The sequence below is a fragment of the Dermacentor andersoni genome, chromosome 3 (genome assembly GCF_023375885.2).
Source record: "Dermacentor andersoni chromosome 3, qqDerAnde1_hic_scaffold, whole genome shotgun sequence".
In the NCBI taxonomy this organism is placed as follows: Eukaryota; Metazoa; Arthropoda; class Arachnida; order Ixodida; family Ixodidae; genus Dermacentor; species Dermacentor andersoni.
In genome coordinates, this window is record NC_092816.1 from 194,831,642 (window position 1) to 194,852,359 (window position 20,718).

The following is a 20,718-nucleotide window of genomic DNA, read 5'->3' on the forward strand; positions in this document are numbered from 1 at the left end:
TTTGTCGACAGCAACACATTTACCAATATGGTACTCTTTACTGCATTGCTTGCAAGTAAAATAATGTTCGTCGTTTTCAAGACTTTTCGAACGTGTCAAGCGATCCTGCGGCATAATTCTACCATAGAGAAACACAGTGTTAAAGAGCGGACTCTCCCGTAGGACCCTGCGGCCGAGCTACGGCACTGCCGCCAGCGCACCGGCGTGTCAGACCGCTAATTTTGTTTTCCGAGATTTCAGACGCATGGTTTAGGTCTCTTTTGGTTCCGGTTTCGATAACAATGCTTTCCATTCTTGTTTTAGTATGGCTACAGAAATGTCCAATACGTCGTCTCTTTTGGAGCGCAAGAAATTTATTATTTAATTTTTAAGCATGCCGTACAAATTTACGTAATTAACACGCGGATCGCAAACTTGTTACTGAAAAAAACGCTAAGGTTCTTGGAGAACCACCAAGACTGAAGCAGCCTGGAAAATTAACGCGATCAGGGCTTTTTCTGTTGGAATTCCTTTACTGTTTCAGGACTGCTTTTATCAATTGCACGCATAGGAAGCAGTGCTTCATTTCAAGAAAGTTAATATTTTTTCTTGGTTACACAGGGAATTGGACAGAAGGAATACTGGATCACAGACTTGACAAATACTCAAATTATATGAAGGACGTTTTTGCAATGACAGGCAACGCGTCAAATAAAAGTGGGACTTGTGTACCGGGCGAGGCACCTGGCAGCGTGCGGTGAGGTAAAGATTCTTGACAAAACGATGCCGAAATGCGCTTTACACTGCTCGAGCCGCTCCAAATGAAACGTTTTTGGGATGGTACTGGTTAGCCACATATAACAAGCTCTGTGCTTGAAACCGGAGGTCTTGTGAGTAGATTTTGGAATATCACGCGCTGTATGTAACGCAAATGCTCTTCCGGAAAAGATGGGTGCTTAAACTAACGCGTGGCTGCACGGTGAACAGATGCCACGGCTCACATTCTATGCTACACGTGCAAAATACGCTCACCCTCCATAACAAGTGTCTTGCTAACAATGTTCTTAACGGAAGAAACAGCAAAATTTTCTCTGCAGACAAAAATAAACACCTTACCGCACGAGCGAGGTGGCGCGTGGAAAAGCGTGGCATGGTGGGCGTAACCAATGGCACATTAATAAACCAGCATCAACGTCTCTACGGAAACGGGATACATGGATGTAACGCCGTAGACGTATGATAAGATGCGCACTTTGAGGTAAAGTGCGCATGAGCGTTCATGAGCGAAAGGAGCGTTCATGAGCATTCACTTGCTCCCCTCTTCGCCAAAACTAACAGCTTTAAATACAGTTTTTTCCCTAGAACAGTGCAAGATTGGAATTCATTACCGGCATCTGTTTTTTCCTCACTAAATTTTTATCATCCGTTACATCGTCTACTTACCTGCTAATATGTATATTTTGTATCCTTGTGCTGCTAATATTGTATAAATTTTATTCTCTTGATTATGTAACAATGTAAATTCATTCCTGCTTGGGCCAAGCAATGGCCTGCAGTATTCTGAAATAAATAATAAATAAATAAAGTGGAAGCCCAAATGGCTACGTCATCGGGCAGGTGGTCAGACCCTTACTTGCTCGGCTATGAAACGGCTCAAACGTACGCTCTTTACGTAGGTATCTCTCTCTATGATTGTACTCTAAAAATAGCGCAGTCCGGTGGAGCAAACAACACGGTAATTCTTCGCCAAAAGCAGCTTACCTATTATTAACGAAAAGATTTACCGTGTCCCTCGCTGTACCACCAGACTGCGGGCTGGCATCGCAAGCGTTGTCCCATTTATAGCCTGGATTCATGACGTCACCCCGCAGTTTGCCGCAGCGAAGGTTCCTGCGTTCGTCTGGCTTCGCTGCGTCGTTCTTGATCAATCTTGAGCATTCAGCCGGCAGACAGGTAGGCAGGGGAGCTGAGCGCAAGCAGCTAGGCTGGAGGGCCGTAGGTGGCGTGACAGAGGCTATAAGCAAGAAAGACATTTACTGTGTCCCTCCATGCTCCACCGGACTGCGATCTCGCCAACTTTAATTCGTCAACTTAAAAAAAGATCCCCGCACAAGCAATCCGTACAGGTGGTTAACTAGTCAAGCTGAGACGTGCGGCCCCGGTGTTTATCACTGGGTAATCACAAAGGTTCATGAAATACGGCTTCGTAGGCTGCATAATCCTCGGTACGCCGTTGCTGCTTGCGCTAGGCTGCACAAGCCTAATCCCGTGCCCGGGCTGCCGCTTAGGCACGGCTAGAAAAACTCGTTCCCAGTTCTGATCGCGGCGTTGCTGATAGAAGGCTGCCTGCTCCTCAGGAGTACTTATGAAGCGTGGCCTACCCATTTCGGAGCCAAAGAGAAAATGCTGCGCGGCTGCTCGGCTGCGACGGCGAGCAACGACATCACTACTGGCGCACCCAATCGGGCGCCTCTCTTTCCCTTTTTCCAGCGTTTCGCCCTTTTCCAGCGTGTCTACAATGCACAGCGCAGACACGGCGTCCGCCATTTGCACACGCCGGCACGTTAATATCACAGAGTCCACGGCGCGGCGCGCCAGCTTCCCTGAAACACTTCCAGATGGCGCTCGCCTCCACCGCATCACGGTCAATGCAAGATGCCGAATTTCGATCAAAATCCGCCTTCATGTATAGCGTTCCGCCGCGAGCATTTGTTTCATTTGTTATTCAGTGAGTGCCCCGCTTTGCCAAAAAGGCGTTACAGCAGGGGGGTCACAGGCCTAAATAAAACACTTCTTCATCTATACAGCACACTTGCATCTCTTGAAGCCAGTTCCAATCTCCGATAGTCATCACAAAGCAGGATTTGTAAAACATAGTTGTCCTTGCACGGTACTCTTTCACTTTGTGCCGGTGGTCATTTCTACTGGACATCTAATTGGGTTCGTCAAAGTAGCTATCGCAAGCAATTCCAGTGTTACCATGAATAACACGAAAGAAAACTTGAAACGCAGTTTTTTTTCTGCGCAAAGAAAGTGATTCCCAACCCAATTCCCTTTTCATAGCGGTACAGCTGTATTTCTGCCTGTACCGCCCTAAAACAAACCGCGCAGCTTTATTGTGAATTTTTTCAAACTTATCTGTAGGCCTGGCCTGCATCGGGTCCCATACAGGGCATGCGTACTCCGAAATCGGCCTAATACATGCGAGGTAGGCTGTGTTCTTTAAATTCTGGGGTGCCCATCTCAGGTTCCGCTGGATAAAGTTAAGAGCCCTTGCTGCTTTACCAACAACATAATCAATATTGGCATGCCATGAACAGTCGTGCGATAAAACAACGCCAAGATATTTGCATGTTGGTTCGGTAGTAATCACATGCATATTTATAGTGTAAGCTGCTATTATTTGTTTTTTTTTAAACGCGCATGTGCGCATACTTTTTTGGATTCAACTTCATTTGCCACTTGTGGCACCACCTTGCAATACAATCGAAATCATCCTGCAAGGAAACGCCGTTACTTGCGTTCCTAACCCGCCGATATAAAACACAATCGTCGGTAAACAAACGCATTATGCGCGGCGAAATACCCACAGAAATATCCTTAACAAAAATCAGGAATAAAAGCGATCCAAGAACGGAGCCTTGTGGCACGCCTGATGAGACAACAACATAGGGAGAACGCCTCCCATTTAAAAGCTCGCATTGACGCCTGTCGAACAAGAAATTGGTTATCCAAGTTAGTACATTCAGGTCAAAACTTTGAATCTGCAGTTTGACGAGGAGAACGGAGTGCGCCACGGTGTCGAAGGCCTTTCGGAAATCTAAAAACACGCAATCTGTTCGCCCATCCTCGTCAGCGTTGGAATCCAGCTCATGAAAGAACTCTACAAGTTGCGTGGTACAAGAAAAGCCCTTGAGAAAACCATGCAGCTCATTTATCAGAACAATATTATCTGTAAGATAGGTCAATATGTGCCTAAATAGGATATGCTCAATAATTTTACATGATATCGATGTTATCGACATGATAACGCGGTAAACATTGTGGTTACATATGCTGTTTCTAACTAAACGCCGCATGCAACAGCCGCCTCACATCAAGGAGAAGCTATCCGCCGATCGTCACTGTCTTGCATGTGTAATAACGCGAACTGAAATTAGAAGTTTGAGCCCGATATATTGTAACACGCGCATGCTAGAAGAATCATGCGAATTAGAACTGCGTGGAATCGCGACTGCCTCTAACATTTCAGTACAAACATGCCCGCTTACCGCAGTTACGAAAAAGTTAATTATTCAGTTTTAGTTACCTAACTCTTCATACCTGTTTCATCAGCCTGGGTTCCCCAAGGCTCAGTACTGGGTCCTCTTTTATTCCTGCTTTATATTATTGATCTCCCCCAACATACCTCAGTTAAAATACGCCTTTTTGCAGATGTTTGCGTTTTATATCATACAAATAAATTAACTACTGACCATATTGTCCTTAATAATTATTTTGCTGACTTCTTTAACGGGTCCAAAAAATGGGAAATGATTATCAACTTTATTAGAACAGTGTCCATGTGTTTTACATGACGCTCATGCCCTTCCTTCTTTGCTTATGCCTTTAACAATGTTACTATAAATAGGGTTTTCGAAATCAAATATTTAGGTATCCTGCTACCACACGATTTGTCATGGTCGTGACATATTGATGTCACCTGTAACAAGGCTTATAAAGACTAGGTTACTTACGTCGTACGTTACGTCTTGCTCCTCAAGAAACTAAACTTCTTACATATAAAACCCTCATTCGCCCCATCCGCTAATATGGCTGCGTTCTATGGAATCCATACACTGTGAATCCACTGTGACGTCAAAAAACAAGAACCAGCGCAGAAAGAAGAATAGTGCCTTTTGTTTGTAAGAGATATGACAAGAAATTGTCAGCCTGCCTTCGCCTACTTGGTTTTACTCCTCTTGCAGAGCGTCGCAAACTTGAATGCCTAAAATTGCTTCACACGTTAATCAATTCTCATCGTCTCTCTTCTCTAGATAAATATTTGACTTTACCCAAGTCTTCATGTACGAGGAGTCACCATGCACGGAATATCTCAATGTTTTTTGCCCACACTGATTCCATTAAAACAGTTTTTTTCCATCAACATTTGATGTCTGGAATTTATCACCGTGCAACATCCGTTCACTACCACTGAAACAATTCACGCAAGCTTGTTTGTAAATGTTTGTATATGTGCTGTTCATCCCACTCCTGCAATAGCCTTCCTGAGGCTGCAGTAGGTATAAATAAATAAAATAGGGGAAATCACTTGTGCTTAATATATGAAATAAAGAAACGGTGGAAGAAATTAATGGAAATGACAGTGGATGAAAAAAACCACTTGCCGCAGGTGGAACGATCCCATAACCTTCGCATTTGGCGTGCGACGCTCTACCAGTTGGTATATATATATATATATATATATATATATATATATATATATATTGGCACGCACTAGTTACGCTAGAGGTCGAGGAAGAAGAAGTGTGCGTGGTAGCTGCTGCAAACACGAACTGTAAACGGCTGTTCGCTTAGAACTGACTGACTGGCTTTTTCTCTCGTGACAAACTGGTGGAGGTGCTGGGTACGCATCCATCGTATGCCTACGGGTCCTGAACCAGAAGCTACCGACGCCAGTACCTCGGGGACGGCAGAAATCTATCGAAGCAGCCGTCGCCTCCAAGGTCTTCCACCGCAATACAGTCCCCTGGCAAGCTCCGTGAGGAAGATGTCAACAACTACCGCAAGCCAAACCGAGGTGATCCCAAATGCTCCCGTACCATGCATTCTCAACGCGCCTCGCACGCCTAACCCGTTCCATGGCGACGCCTTTGAGGACGTTGAAGACTGGTTGGACCATTTCGACCGGGTCGCCGCCTTTAACGACTGGGACGATCGCCGTAAGTTGCAGAACGTCTACTTTTCCCTTTTAGACGCGGCGAGAGTATGGTACGAGAACCACGAAGCCTCATTTACCAGCTGGCAGGAGTTTTACCGACTGCTATGCGAAGCCTTCTGCACTCCCGAAAGGAAAGAAAGAGCCGAACAGGCACTGTCTTCGAGGTTCCAAATGCCAAACGAAACCGTCGCCATGTTCGTCGAAGGCATGACGCGATTGTTCCGTCGGGCCGACCCACTAATGCCAGAAGACAAGAAGGTGCGTCTGTTAATGCGAGGCGTAAAGGAACAGCTTTTCGCGGGCCTCGTGCGTAATCCTTCCACAACAGTCTCTCAGTTCGTTCGTGGGGCAACAGTCATGGAACGTATGCTTCGGCAGCGGCTCTCGCAGTATGAACGCCAGACCACCATGACTGCTGCATGCTCTCTCGTACCTGCAAATGATGACAGGAAGTCACTTACCGAGCTAATACGACAAATTGTTCGAGAATAACTGCAGAAGTCCTATGCATCGGCTCCGACACCTCCCTGTGCCGCGGTTCTTACGAATGTCATTCGAGAAGAAATCGGCAAAGTGGTTCATCCCTCGCCGCCAACACGACCCGAACCTCCCAAGTTCTCGTACGCGGATGCTCTTCGGGCTTGCGCGCCGTCGACGGGCCGTTTTTCGCAGCCGCCTGCTGGGATTTCTCGACGCTCCCCAAGTCCGATCCACCGCACGAATCCGCAAGCACCCTTTCATCCTGGTCCGCGCAAATCTACAGTATGGCGCGCCCCCGACAACAGTCCGTTGTGCTATCACTGCGGGGAGGCTGGTCACATGTATCGCGATTGCCAGTACCGACGGATTGGTCTGCGGGGACACCATACGGACGCCCGTTGCCCGCGCTATGGCGAACGCCCACACGAAATCGAGAAATACTTAGAAAGTAACCGGCTTCCTCCTGCCCAACAGCGAAGACAGTCACGGTCGCCTTCACCTCGTCGGTACGCGTCACCGAACCGTGCTCGACCCGCCTTTGATTCCGCTGGAGTCAACGGTGGAAGCCCGCGCCGGGGAAACTGAAAACGGCGACCTCCGGGGGTGAGGCCGCTGCCATGCGAACCGTCAAATATCCTCCGCCGACGCCATCCCCTCGCGACGTACCACTGACGCCTTCATTCGCAACTGCAAAAAAAACTTCTGCTGCTATTACTGCTTCAATCGACGGTTATCCAGTAACTGCACTTGTAGATACGGGAGCTGACTACTCGGTTATGAGTGCCTCACTGGCGACTCGGCTACGCAAGGTGCTGACAGCGTGGGACGGCCCACATCTGATTACGGCCGGAGGACACCTCTTGTCACCCATTGGACGATGCACCGCCAGACTTGCAATTTCTACTTCGACTTTCGTAGCGTCTTTCCTTGTGCTGCCCAAGTGTTCTCGGCTAGTTATACTGGGCATGGATTTTCTCCAGGAATATGGGGCAATCATTAACCTTCGTGACTTGTTCGTGACTTTTTCTAACTATGTTTCTTCGGATTCGAATGTGGCGGATGAACATCACCGCGCGGCTTTACGCGTTGTTGATGACTGCGTGACGTTACCGCCTCGAAGTAGCATCTTCGTCTTCGTTGAATGTCCCCAAGAACAACTAGGAATAGGCATCGCCGAAAGTAACCTCACCATATTGCTGGATCGCGAAGTCGGCGTCGCACGAGGTCTCGTAGAGCTCCAACATAGGCAAACCACGATTCTAGTTACGAACTTCAGTGGCGAATACAAACACTTTGCGCGGCATACCACCATGGCCTACTTTGAAACGGTGGCCGAGTCCAACGCCTGTGCTTCGGTAACGACAATCTCGATTCCGGAACCCAGCGATGTGGACTTGACCAGTCACATCAACGTCAACCCACAGCTCGACCAAAACGAGTAGGAGAGGCTCCTTACTCTTCTCTCGTCATTTAGCGACTGTTTCGCCACCACGTCGACGGTCAAACAGACTCCTTTAATCAAACACAGAATCATCACTGAACCGACCGTCCAACCTGTTCGCCAACACGCTTATCGCGTGTCGCAAAGAGAACAGGATGCTATTCGTCATCAAGTGAAACAAATGCTCGACGATGATGTCATTCAACCATCGACAAGTCCTTGGGCTTCACCTGTTGTATTAGTTAAAAAGAAAGACGGTTCACCAAGATTCTGTGTCGATTATCGCAAACTGAACAAGGTCACGAAAAAAGACGGTTACCCACTTCCTCGAATTGACGACTCCTTGGATCGCCTGCGACATGCCCGTTACTTTTCTTCAATGGATCTACGTAGTGGGTACTGGCAAATTGAAGTTGACGAACGGGACCAGGAAAAAACGGCGTTTATAACACCCGACGGTCTCTATCAATTTAAGGTCCTCCCTTTTGGATTGTGTTCCGCTCCGGCCACATTTCAACGTGTGATGGACACAGTTTTATCTGACCTCAAGTGGAACTCGTGTTTAGTCTACTTAGACGATGTAGTTGTTTTTTCCACCACGTTTGAACAACACATCCAGCGGCTTGAGGCGGTTCTTCAAGCTATCCGCACCGCCGGCCTCTCCCTGAAGCCCGAAAAATGTCACTTTGGCTACGAGGAGCTCAAATTTCTAGGTCATATTGTCAGCAGCACCGGTGTGCGCCCTGACCCTGACAAAGCCCTGGCAGTTGCTCTGTTCCCGATACCGAAGACAAAACACGATGTCCGCCGATTTTTAGGGCTTTGCGCGTATTACCGCCGTTTTGTACCCAATTTTTGTGAAATTGCCGAACCTTTGCAACGACTCATCAAGAACGACGTCACATTTGTTTGGGGTCCAGCACAATCCGACGCCTTCCACGACCTTCAGCGACGTCTACAGACACCACCGATACTTGGTCACTTTGACACCGAGGCTGACACAGAAGTGCATACTGATGCTAGTAACGTTGGTATCGGAGCGACACTCCGATGGCATGGTAATGGCACGCACTAGTTACGCTAGAGGTCGAGGAAGAAGAAGTGTGCGTGGTAGCTGCTGCAAACACGAACTGTAAACGGCTGTTCGCTTAGAACTGACTGACTGGCTTTTTCTCTCGTGACAATATATATATATAAACATATCAGGAGATTTATTTAGTTATTTACTTATTTTACATACCTTAGAGGTCCGTAGCCGCTACAGAAGGGAGTAGTACATGCAAAAAAAAAAATGCAGTATAGTGAATAAAGTTTAGTTAAACGGCATAGAGAACAGTAGTCTTGAACTTAGATACGTCTGTAATAGTGGCGACCGAGGCGGGAAGGTGGTTCCAGTCAGTGCGCGGAACGAGGAAAAAACAAGTAACAGTACGCGTTCATACGACAAGATGGCACGAAAGCTTTATGAAGATGATCGGTGCGGGACGAAAATAAGAGGGAGGTGTTAAAATTTTAAATCTAATTTTTTAATTTAAATTTAATTAAAATTTTAATTTAAATTTTTTAATTTAAATCTTGTGTAAAAGGCAGAGTCGACAGTACGCGCGACTTTCTGAAAGATTGTAGGAGATCAGTGGGCTATTTATTTGCTGCTTAAGGAAGTCATGGAAAAATAGGGGCCTTGGTTGATAAACGAAAACTTTCTCTATTTGTGCCAAAACTTTCGAGAGTGGAACTCTCTCAAGGGAAGTTTCAAAGTTACGTCACCCAGCAGCGAGCAGCCAGCGCGCTGCGGCAGCGAGGAGCACGGAGCAGCAATGTGCGCTGTCTGCCGGCTCCTGGGTGACGTAAGCACTACGTCGCCTCGAGAGGCGCAGCTTTGCGCTCGCTGCAGCCTCCCAGTTTCTGTCTCGCGCGCTGTGATAGCCGCAATTGGTCGTGGAACAGATACTTGGGTAATCCAATTTATAACTTTCAAAAGTTTATTGGCCTGTAGGGAGCGCTCAATTGAATTTTTCAGTTGCAATGAGACCGCTGAATCTAAATGATTAGAAGTTATTTGAGAGATTTTTGTATATTAGCGACTTATTACAACGTATACCGCGTTACCCTGTGTTCGCCACCGCCGAAACCATGTCTCCCAAGGAACCATCCATTTATTTCAAGATGGTTAGTTTTAACTATTGCTTAATATCTATGTAGAAACACGCTGTATAATGTAATGGTGCATATATGACCGGGTGTTGTTTGTATGTGTGTGAGGTGAGCAGTAGGTTGTAGACGGAGGGAGAAAAACATGGTCGCCCGAGCACTGATATACATCTATATATATATATGCACATCTATAAATGGCTCAAAGGCATCCAGAGAGGCATTGAGTGAGAGGAGCGTGTGGCTAAGTTTAATTACTCTTGAGGACAATTCCGCTACAAAAAATTGGCATGGTAAGAAATAACGCGCAGTCATTAAAAAGAATTGCATGACACATGGTTAGAAAAAAGAGTAAAACTTCAAATCACAAACAAGAACCAATGGAAAAGGGAAGTTTATCGCTACCGGTAGTATTAGCTTGTCAAAAGCACAGTTTGTACTTTTCTGAAATAACATAATGGAAACCACAACAAACACATGCAAATACAGAAAAGAAAAGAGGGCAATGACCCATTACAGACTTTACAAAAATATGCGTACAGTGCTCAATAATAATAATAAAAAGATATTTAACGCTACGTTAAGAGTAACGTTATCATCGTAGGCAAGGTGAAGCCACACACCGGAGGCCGAACCATCTGCACATCACCTGCAGAAACGGCTCTTGGTCTTGCAAAATATATGCATTTATTGGCGTTGTTGATTCAATTATTCAATATATATATATATATATATATATATATATATATATATATATATATGTGTGTGTGTGTGTGTGTGTGTGTGTGTGTGTGTGCGTGTGTGTGTGTGTGAAGGAATAAAATCAGTGAATGCAAAAATTCCCACTGGCCCGTATCTGTGCTACTCTGTGCACATGTCTAATCATTGTGGTGGACTTCTGCTCGCTCTTTTTATGTAGGACATGTGCGGATACTTCAGCCTCCTAGGTGTGGCGTTATGTTACCCGCAATGATAACGTCATTTCTCCGTGTGGTGCCAAAAAAACCACAATCTGCTTAACAACTTCACCTACATTAGAATGACCATGCCCACAGTGAAGTTATTGCTGTCCTCAAGTGCGCTAGCACAGAAGAGTACGCATTTGGGCTGGTTGGTTCATGATTACGAGCAGTAAAAACAGCGCTAAGCAACAGGACGAGCAGAGTGATAGAGACAACAGCGCTGTTGTATGTGTCCCTCCGCTCGTCCTGTTGTTCAGCGCCGTTTTTACTGCGCTAGCACACTCTACCTAAAAATAAAAAAGAACCTTTCGAGCAATTTTGTGGCCCGGTTGTTATGCACCACAACTGCATAAAAGCACAGCCCACGGCATAACATGATTGTACTTAACATACTCTCGGTTTCACGAAACGCGTCACATGAAAGAGGTGGGCACGGAAGCAAAAATGGCCAGCGATTGCTGATTCGTTAGAAACGTAGTAATTGCTTATTAGAAGCCCGAAGAAAATGAACGCACGATGTGTGCGCAATCTGAACCCCTACGATGCTACTAAAGTTTGTTCCACCTTTATGGACTCCCTTGCTCAAACAAGCATTGTAAGAGTATTCGGGGCAAAAGCTTTTGACGTAGCCTACTATCAACACCTTCGTTGGTTCTTGCCATCAGAAATGGGACTCCATAGACGCCTCAAACTTTTAAAACGCGTCTCTATGAGCACAGTATTTAGTCGTGAACATTGGATCTCACCCACTACCTCGGAATATCCGAAGATACAGAGCACCGCTCCTACAAGCAAGAGCTACAAGAGCTCGTTATTAACACATCAATTGCTCTCCCAAACGACCTCACGAAAAACCACAAGACACCAGAGACCTGACTTAGTGAACTGGCAGTCTGGCGCGCACAAGAGAACTCGTTTCTTTCTCTGCACGTTGTACAAAACACCACCAGAAAATAAACGTATCGGAAAGACCCCTGCCTAATGCATTGACAAACACGTCATGCCTTTCTCGCGACCTGCTTAGACGGAGTACCGTAGTGACAAAAAACGTGAGGTCTCGAACCACTTCCGTAAGCCTGGCCCGCTTTCTTTACCCATATTCAGGCAAGTAGTGCAGGGTAACAGAATAGTAATCACGAAATGCGACAGGGTAACTGGCGTAACGTATCGAGCCCATCTACTGACACTGTTTGGCTCGAATTGCCCGGCGAAAATGGCCACGCTGGAAACCGGCGTGGCCATTGTCCGGGAAATCTCGAGATTATGCTTCGGTGTGACCGGAGGCGTCGATTGTTATCACTGCTCCTGCTTGATTGACTTCAACCTCATACCTCTCGACACATGCTTTACAATTCTCGTATGCCCGGCAAAGAGCTAATGGGAGGCGACGTCCTTGAAATAAATAAAAAGAAATACACAATTTACGCTGCTTGATCGACTTCAACCTCATACCTTTCAACGCATGGTTTACAATTCTCGGATGCCCGGCAAGGATCTAATGGGAGGAGGCGATGTCCTTGAAAGAAATAAATAAAAAATACACAAATAAGCAAAGAAGTAAATGAAAAAATAAGTTTTCCTTCTGGAAAAAACAGATATTATTCAAGCAAAAAAGATCAGTGAGAAGCTAGCTTCCTAACGACGGAGAACGATCGGTCGATAGGCTATTTGGTTGTCCGTCACTAAACAATAGTAGATTGCTAGCAGAAGAGTCGACACTAGTTCCGCCGGTGAGTGAATGATAGCCGCGGAAGACACTATCTCTGGCGGCGTAGGTGTTGAAAAAACGTCCGAATAATGGCTTTTCACTTACTTCAGGTGAGTTCGCAGAATTCAAGGTAGAGAAGCAACTGCTTCAAAGTTCCACGTGGAATAGGCGATGCTGTTTTGGTGCCGCCAAGCACTCGTAGGAAGAGGCAACGCAGGCCCGCACCTGAACAACTTAAAGGCACGATACAGGAGCTATTTGAGCGTCTACAATGTTTCCACGCCCACTCAAGGTAAGGCGAGCAGAAGTCCCACAGGCCACCGCCGTAGGCTGAATGAGATTTGTGGGCCATGTATGGGTTTCTCTCAACTTTGTTTTTATGGGTTTGAACGGCCAAATACCTTTTGTATACTTGAAACTAAACTTACAAAGTGTGGTTCTCGAGTGGCAAGTATTAGTCTCATGTTGCTTTTAGTTTTCATATTCGAGTTTACAATATTATTATTTATGTGCTACCGAAACCATATACAATGAAGTATACTTCTTTCATAATATGTATGTTTTCTGACATGCACTCTGGAAGTGTCACAGGCAATTACGTAATATGATGAATCAATTCCCACTAGAAAACACTTGACTGCATCTGGAGTGGCGCTATAAAATTGTGTATTAATGAACATGATGAATTGATGTATCAATTTCTTAGTGAACCTGTTTAAATCATAGTAGGCTCCTATAGTAGAAGAATCGATAATGGTTCCCACGGTAGCTGATTGACTGCCATGGCATATCAGTGAACATATTGACACGTGTACTTATATTTATCGGGCGACCATGTTTCGCCGCCTAACAAATCTGATCGCACAGCGCGGGACGCGCTTGTATGTATCCGAAGTTTCTGGAAAGTTATCGATGCTTCTATCCGCAGTCTGTTGTCGCCGAACCTTGTGTTATCTGAGTTATTCGCCTGACGCGAATGGTGTAGAACTTTGTGGAAGGCACGCGGGTCCCAACTATTCGTCTGGAACATTCGACGATTCCGTATAAAAGCCGACGCGCTTGACCCGCTGATCAGATTTTCGACGATCGCCGACTGTGTTCGCCGCTTTCGTTGTGCTATAAGTGTAGCCTGTTTTGTGGGCACAGGTTCGCCTAATAAAATCTAGTTTTGCCTTTCACAGTATTGCTACTGTGTTTTTAACGTCACTACCACGTGACAATATCAATAGTGATATTAAACAGGCATTATAACTAGCTATGAGGTCAGAAGGGCCTTGCAAGACATGAAGCGGGAACAAGTGGCAGGAGAACATGGAATAACGGTGGATTTAATCAAAGACGGAAGCGACATATTGCTTGAGTAACTGGCAGCTCTCTACCCGAAGTGTCTGTTGACTTCAAGGGTCCCAGAAAACTGGAAGAGTGCATACATTATACTATTCCACAAAAAGGGAGACGTTAAAGAATTGAAAAATATAGGCCCATTACTTTACTTCCAGTATTATATAAAATATTCACGAAGATAATCTCCAACAGAATAAGGGCAACACTTGACTTTAGTCAACCAAGGAAACAGACTGGCTTAAGGAAGGGATACCCTACAATGGATCACATTCATGTCATTATTCAAGTAATCGAAAATCCGCAGAGTACAATCAGCCTCTCTATATAGCTTTCATATATTACGAAAAGGCATTTGATCCAGTTCAGATACCAGTTGTCATAGAAGCATTACGTAATAAAGGAGTAAAGACCGCTTACATAAATACCTAGGAAAATATCTACAGAGGTTCCACAGCTACTTTAATCTACACAAGAAAAGCAGGAAGATACCTATAAAGAAAGGGGTCAGACAGGAAGACACAATCTCTCCAATGCTATTCACTGCTTACACGGAAAAAATATTCAAGTTATTCAACTGGGAAGGCTTAGGAGTAAGAATCGACGGTGAATACCTCAGCAACATTCGGTTTGCCGGTGACATTGTTTTATTCAGCAATACTGCAGACGACTTACAACAAATGATTGAAGACCTCGATAGAAAGAGTGTAACAGTGGGGTTGAAGATTAACATGCAGAAGAGAAAGATAATGATCAGTAGTCGGGCAAGGGAACAAGATTGCAGGATCGCCAGTCCTCCTCTAGAGACAGTGAAGGAGTGCGTTTACCTAGGTCATTTGATCACAGGGAAGCCTGATCATGGGAAGGAAATTCACAGAAGAATAAAAATGGTTGGTAACGGATACGGCAGACATTGTTAGCTCCTGACTGGAAGCTTACCATTATCTTTGAAAAGGAAGGTGCAGAATCAATGCATTTTACCGGCGCTTACATATGGGGCAGAGACTTCGAGACTGACAAAGAAGCTTGAGAAAAAGTTAAAGACTGTGCAAAGAGCGATGGAACGAACAATGCTGCCCATATCTTTAATGACAGAAAGAGAGCGGTTTTGATGAGAGAGAAAGCGGGTATAGCTGATATTCTAATTCACTTATGAGAAAAAAAATGGAGCTTAGCAGGTCATGTAATGCGTACGTTACATAAACGATGGACCGTTAGAGTTACAGAATGGGTACCAAGAGGAAGGGAGCGCAGTCGAGCACGCCAGAAGAATAGGTGGGGCGATTAAATTAGGAAATTCGTGGGCGCTAGTTGGAATCGGTTGGCGCAGGACAGGGTTAATTGGAGATCGCAGGTAGAGCCGTTCGTCCTGCATTGGACATTAAATAGGCTGATGATGACGATCAGTGACCTCGACTAGTCATCATTACTTTTTCCCCTTGATAATAATCTTATTTTCAAACTACCGATGGTTTACACAAGCACGAATCGGTATGTCAGCAGCCAGCAAATAATATAAAGCTTGACTGCTATTGGCGACGGAGCGATGGCACGGCTGCGTACCCTGACGCCTCAGGCTCCAGTCACGTTGTATGACTTGGGGAAGTGACCTTGGGGAGAACCCCAAATCAAAAAAGTAGCAGACACTAGTTTTTAGCGAATTGAACCACCCGTGTGCTCAGGGTGGCATCATTTCACTTCCAATGCGCTCCTTACTGCTAGATACGACCGCTTTGCTGAAGGTACTAACCATGGACGCCATAACTGAAATCTGTTCCAATCACTTGGCCTCAAATTTACGTCACCGCTGACGCCAGCATCGAGCGGTGACGCACAGTGCTATTTAAACAGCCCATTGCAATGCTCTCCTTGTTTATCGGAGGTCAATTTTGCTTGCTTTGAAAGCGAGTGGCATTGCCTACGTTTTGAGGTTTTTCTTATATAATTGGCTGACAATAAGCGATGAGCACGCACAAGCGGAGAGAGTGTCGGTGGGGCCGTACCACCCCTCAGAAAGTAGACAACCGGAAGAGGAGGGTGGCGCCTGTGTCTGTGATTGGTTCGCTTCTTGCTTAACTTGCAGTGGCTAGCCTAAATTGGCGGCGGTGTGCAACGCAAGGACCAAAATGCTGCTAAAACGGATCCTAATCAAAAAATAAATGGGAGAGTGATGTTGTTTAGGTACCGAGAGGGCTAGACGACCTTCTACTTCCACGCGAAAGTTTTTATTACAGACAAGTAAATCCACTCTCCTTGAAAGCTCCGAGTAGCCAGTGCAAGAGCGATTGGCGGACATCTTCCATTCTTCTCGGAAAGGGGGCAGTTCTCGGCTATTCCAAAAAAAAAGAAAAATTCAGTTCTGTTCAGCACATTAAACGCATTCTTAATGCCTACATGTCACGCTGATGTAAGTTCTGGCGGGTTTGTGGCGCCGTGTGACAGATAGACGAAGTGGGTGCTTCCCAAGGACTTTTGACGAAAATCGGGGGGCCAATGGCAAAAAAGGCGAAGAACCTGGAATAATAGTTGTTCTTTTATTCAGTCTAATCGTGTATAATCAGTGTGCAGACGTCATAAAGGAAAGGGAGTGTTGGTGATTTCTTTGACGTCACGTAACACACAGCTTAAGCGAGGGTGGCCCAAAAATGTGTTTGACCAATCGCTGAAGATCGATTGCAGAAACGGAATTGAGACAGTTTGGAATAGCTGTGCACAAAAGTGCCCCATGTTCTGGCGCTACGTTGGACGTTCTGCGTACCAGCAGCAATTAGACAAAATAGTTTTTCTTAATTCTTAATACATGCACTCAATACTAAAATTGTAGGCGTCATTGAAGCACGTGAATTACTCTCTAATTGTGGTGACGCATAAGAACGTGAACAGGGCGCCATCCCACCACAGTATTTCTACTTTTCCTGTCATTTTTTTTAGTTATTGTAAAAAGCATTTGTTGTGTAGTTTGTGTTTTTTTGTAAATTTATTCTTTGACTAATGTGATTGCAGTTATACATGACATTGTTTTGTATATGTTTGTGATTTTTATTAGCTGTGAATAACTTTCGAACGCCAATTAGGCTGTTTGGGAAAGATGCCATTTGCTATACATGCTGTTGACTGTAAAAGGCCGCATGAAGCTCACCATCCTATATCAGCTTCTTGTCCTGCGTCTTGTTTTCACACTGAAAACAACATAAAAGTAATTGATGCAATAGTTGCCATTCTTACAGTGGAGTGTCGAGTGCCTTGGGATGAAGTTGTGCAAATTTCACCTATTTATGTATACAGTCCTTCGTAATTGGCGCATGAAAGGGCTAGCGTAACAACCTTTTTGAAGGCAGAAGAAAACCTTTCAATTTTTTTGAACGCCCTCACCAACACATTCTGACGTGCCAGAAGCCAGGAAACCTTTTTCGGTGCCTCAAACACAAATACTGCCGCTGCTTCTGTATACCGTTATGAAAACACCTACGCTCAGCTACTCAGGCTAACGTCCCTTGGAAGACCAAGCCGCTGCCTTCCAGCTACCCCGTCCATTGCCTCCCAGACTCCGTGTCGCCATCTTAACTCATTGGAAATTACCCGATGCATTGCTGCTACGCTACTCAAGTCATTCTTTCAAGTGATGCATTTTCTGTGTTTTTTCTGTTACTGGCGCACTGACCGGCTCTTCTAAGCCCACAAAAGCATGCCGCCAACAACACACCTGAAGGCTCCCCAACCTCTCGCTCCCCCAACACCCTCCCATGCCCTTCCTTTTCTTTTCTTGACGTTTTCTCTTCCTCTTTCTTTTTCGCCCCGCCTTCCCGCTCTCCCACTCTTGTCCCCTCGATTTAGAAACCACGCTTAGAGCCATCAGGCGACAGCGCTCATTCTCTTTACACTCTCATCCTTTACAGCCAGCCGCCACCGACAGCGACCGCACGTGACATCACTCTTCTAACCCGCTAAAAGTAACATGCCGAGGATGACGAGGCCGCCTTTGCCGAAGATAGGTCTGATACATCTTATTCCTCCCGGTCTATAACCTTTATACCACAGTGGGCTACTCCATCTCTCAGCCCCATTCGCGATTTACAGTCGTCCAATAAACACGTCATAAAAAAAGATTCGTAAAATGCGCGTTTGTGTGTACCTGCCTCTACGAAACTTTCCACACCACACACTCTTCAAGCAATGCACCCCACACAATACCTGCACCAGTGCCCAGATTGCCATCCCCGACCACGCTCTACTACGCCCCCTGGGCGTGCCAGTTCATGAGCGCCAACCCTCTAAACGCACACGCAAGCACACAACAGCGGGAAGCCTCCTGTCTAGCGTCAACTACCGGGACCAGCTCAATCTGGTCGTGAGAGCACGCAGTGCGGCCGCGGCTCATGGGGTCTTGGACTGAGATCTTCACCCACGCCCAGGACCTGTCGAAGGATTGTGTGGTTCCTGTTTGTTTTAATAAATGTTCTTTTCTCTGTCTCACATTTGTGTTGTCTCCAGTGGCACGATCACTGGTGTGGACGGCTGCAGTCCCCTCACGGGTAAACAGGGCCTGGAAAACAAGACGACTGTGCTGCGCAAGCACTCCACCAACAGCATCTGAACCTTCAAACCCCTCAAAGGTGTCACACAACAGCACGTCTGTCTGAAAAAAATGTAATAGTTGGCGTTCGGAAAAAGAAAAGCAGGGCCTGCCATTTGGTTCCGCGAGAACGTGCTCCCCGTGTTTCGGCGCCTGAAAAATCGCGGTGAAGATCCGAATACCACGAATACGGCCGATAGTGCCAAAGAAAGGTATTCGTTTTACTTTAACTGACCATTCACAGAAGGTTGTACTTAAACGAGGAATTGGCGAAGGAACGCCTCCAAAAAAATGCTTCTTATTTTCGCCGTAATCGTGCTGGCTACGTGAAACAGAAAAATGTTTAGCTTGAAATGCGTGCGCACAGCGGAAGGCGTTCTTGCTGCCGCCGTTGCCAGTGGCGAGAGTGAAAATAACAGCATATAAAAGCCACTCCGACTATCGTTCAACCTTTCCGCGCCCTGCGCCCTTTTATGGCATCACCTCCTCTCCGTTGGTACGTGATCGCACGCGAATTCGCGCCGCTTATGCCATCTTCGGCTGGTCGCCTCTGAGCGCTCTGGAGCGCTCTCGCGAGCGGCGTTGTCTTCGGCTGGTTGAAAGAGGGCGCGCGCCCTGCGTTCGGCTGGTTCTTCTCGATTGCTCTCCTCCATCTTCGAGCGCTCTGAGGCGCTCCGAACCCTGTCGTTGGAGCAGTCGTCGAGATTGAAACGTCATCGCAGCGCCGCGTCGCTGCTGTTGGCGACGGTCCACCGTAACCTAGGCAACCTAGGCCACTGCATGCTGGCGTCTCGACGAACGCTCGTGCCACTGGCGCGTCCGCCGGTTTTCTCGGCAGCGCCGGCAGCTTTTGATAGGCGAAACGTTGGACGTTGGCAGTAGTCACGTGGTTTCACATCTGCCATTTCCTCCTCCGAGAGCGAGTCACACGTTCGGCTTGCGCGCTTGTCCTCTACCTCTGAGCTTGGGGAACGCCGGATCTGCCCAACTCTGCTTCGGGGGATGGAGGCGACCAGTCGAAGATACCATCAGAATCTCGGCTTGGATCGCGTGAACTCCTCGCACATTTTGCCGCTTCTTGTACCGGCTCGCTGCATCGGATGCGTGCGCTGCAAGCTAAGCGCGTTTTCCTGCGCCCTTTCTGCCCAGTCGCTGGCACGCTTTCTCACCGCGTGCTCGAGTTGCTCGACTTTCGAATGCTTCCGCGACTTCTGAGATGGCGCCGATAGTGGGCAGATGTGCTCTTCCTACGCCATTTCCATAGTGGTGCTCAATCACGTGGAAAAATCAACCGAAAGAAGTAAGGAACAAAAGAAACGGTTTCCGAGTATTTTCGTGGAAGTGCGTCTGCGTGGGGGACAGAGAATCGTCGAGCTCTTTTTGTGGCAACATGGAAGTTATGCTGGCACAGATGCAGTGCAAGCCGATTAGAAGGGAAGCAGCTTTTGGGCAGCGTGTGGTATTTGCCGCGGCTATAGGTGCGGGACTTTTCCTCCGAAAGCGTCTGCGCAACGGCACGGCTTTTCTTATCTGCAGTCCAGTCTAAGAGCAGGACTGCTATTATTTGCGTGCCTTTGAAATGCACTATAACATTACTTCAAAGCAGCTTGCTCATGCCGCTGCTTTCAAAAATCTTTCAGTGATCAGAAAGTCCCTTAGGACCATGCTTCTTGAATGGTTTACGCACTGCTCGACACTAACAAGGGATAGGAAAGGTGAACATTCACAAAAATATTTGCAAGAACATCGGCAGTACCACTGGCATCACTGATATATAATGGCTCTTTTTAGAAAATGTAGGATCATGATGGTCTACAGGCTTTGTGAATGGGATACATCTTGCACTGGGAGGTCATACATTATTCGCTGATATGAATTTGAACATCACACCGACCATTTCTTTCTACGTATGCAATTTAATGATTGCTTTTCGAGATAGAATTTATATCTGATGCTACTTCGGCCATTTCTATTTTCGCTAATATATTCGTAGGTATTGATTTGTGTTTTCAGCTATCTTTGGACGTTTCGTTCCTCAATGAAAGAACGTATTAGTTCATGAATGAGAAACAGGCTATTATTCTCTAATGAAGAGTTCGGGATTTACAAATATATTACTATACACTCTTCTACATGTATCCG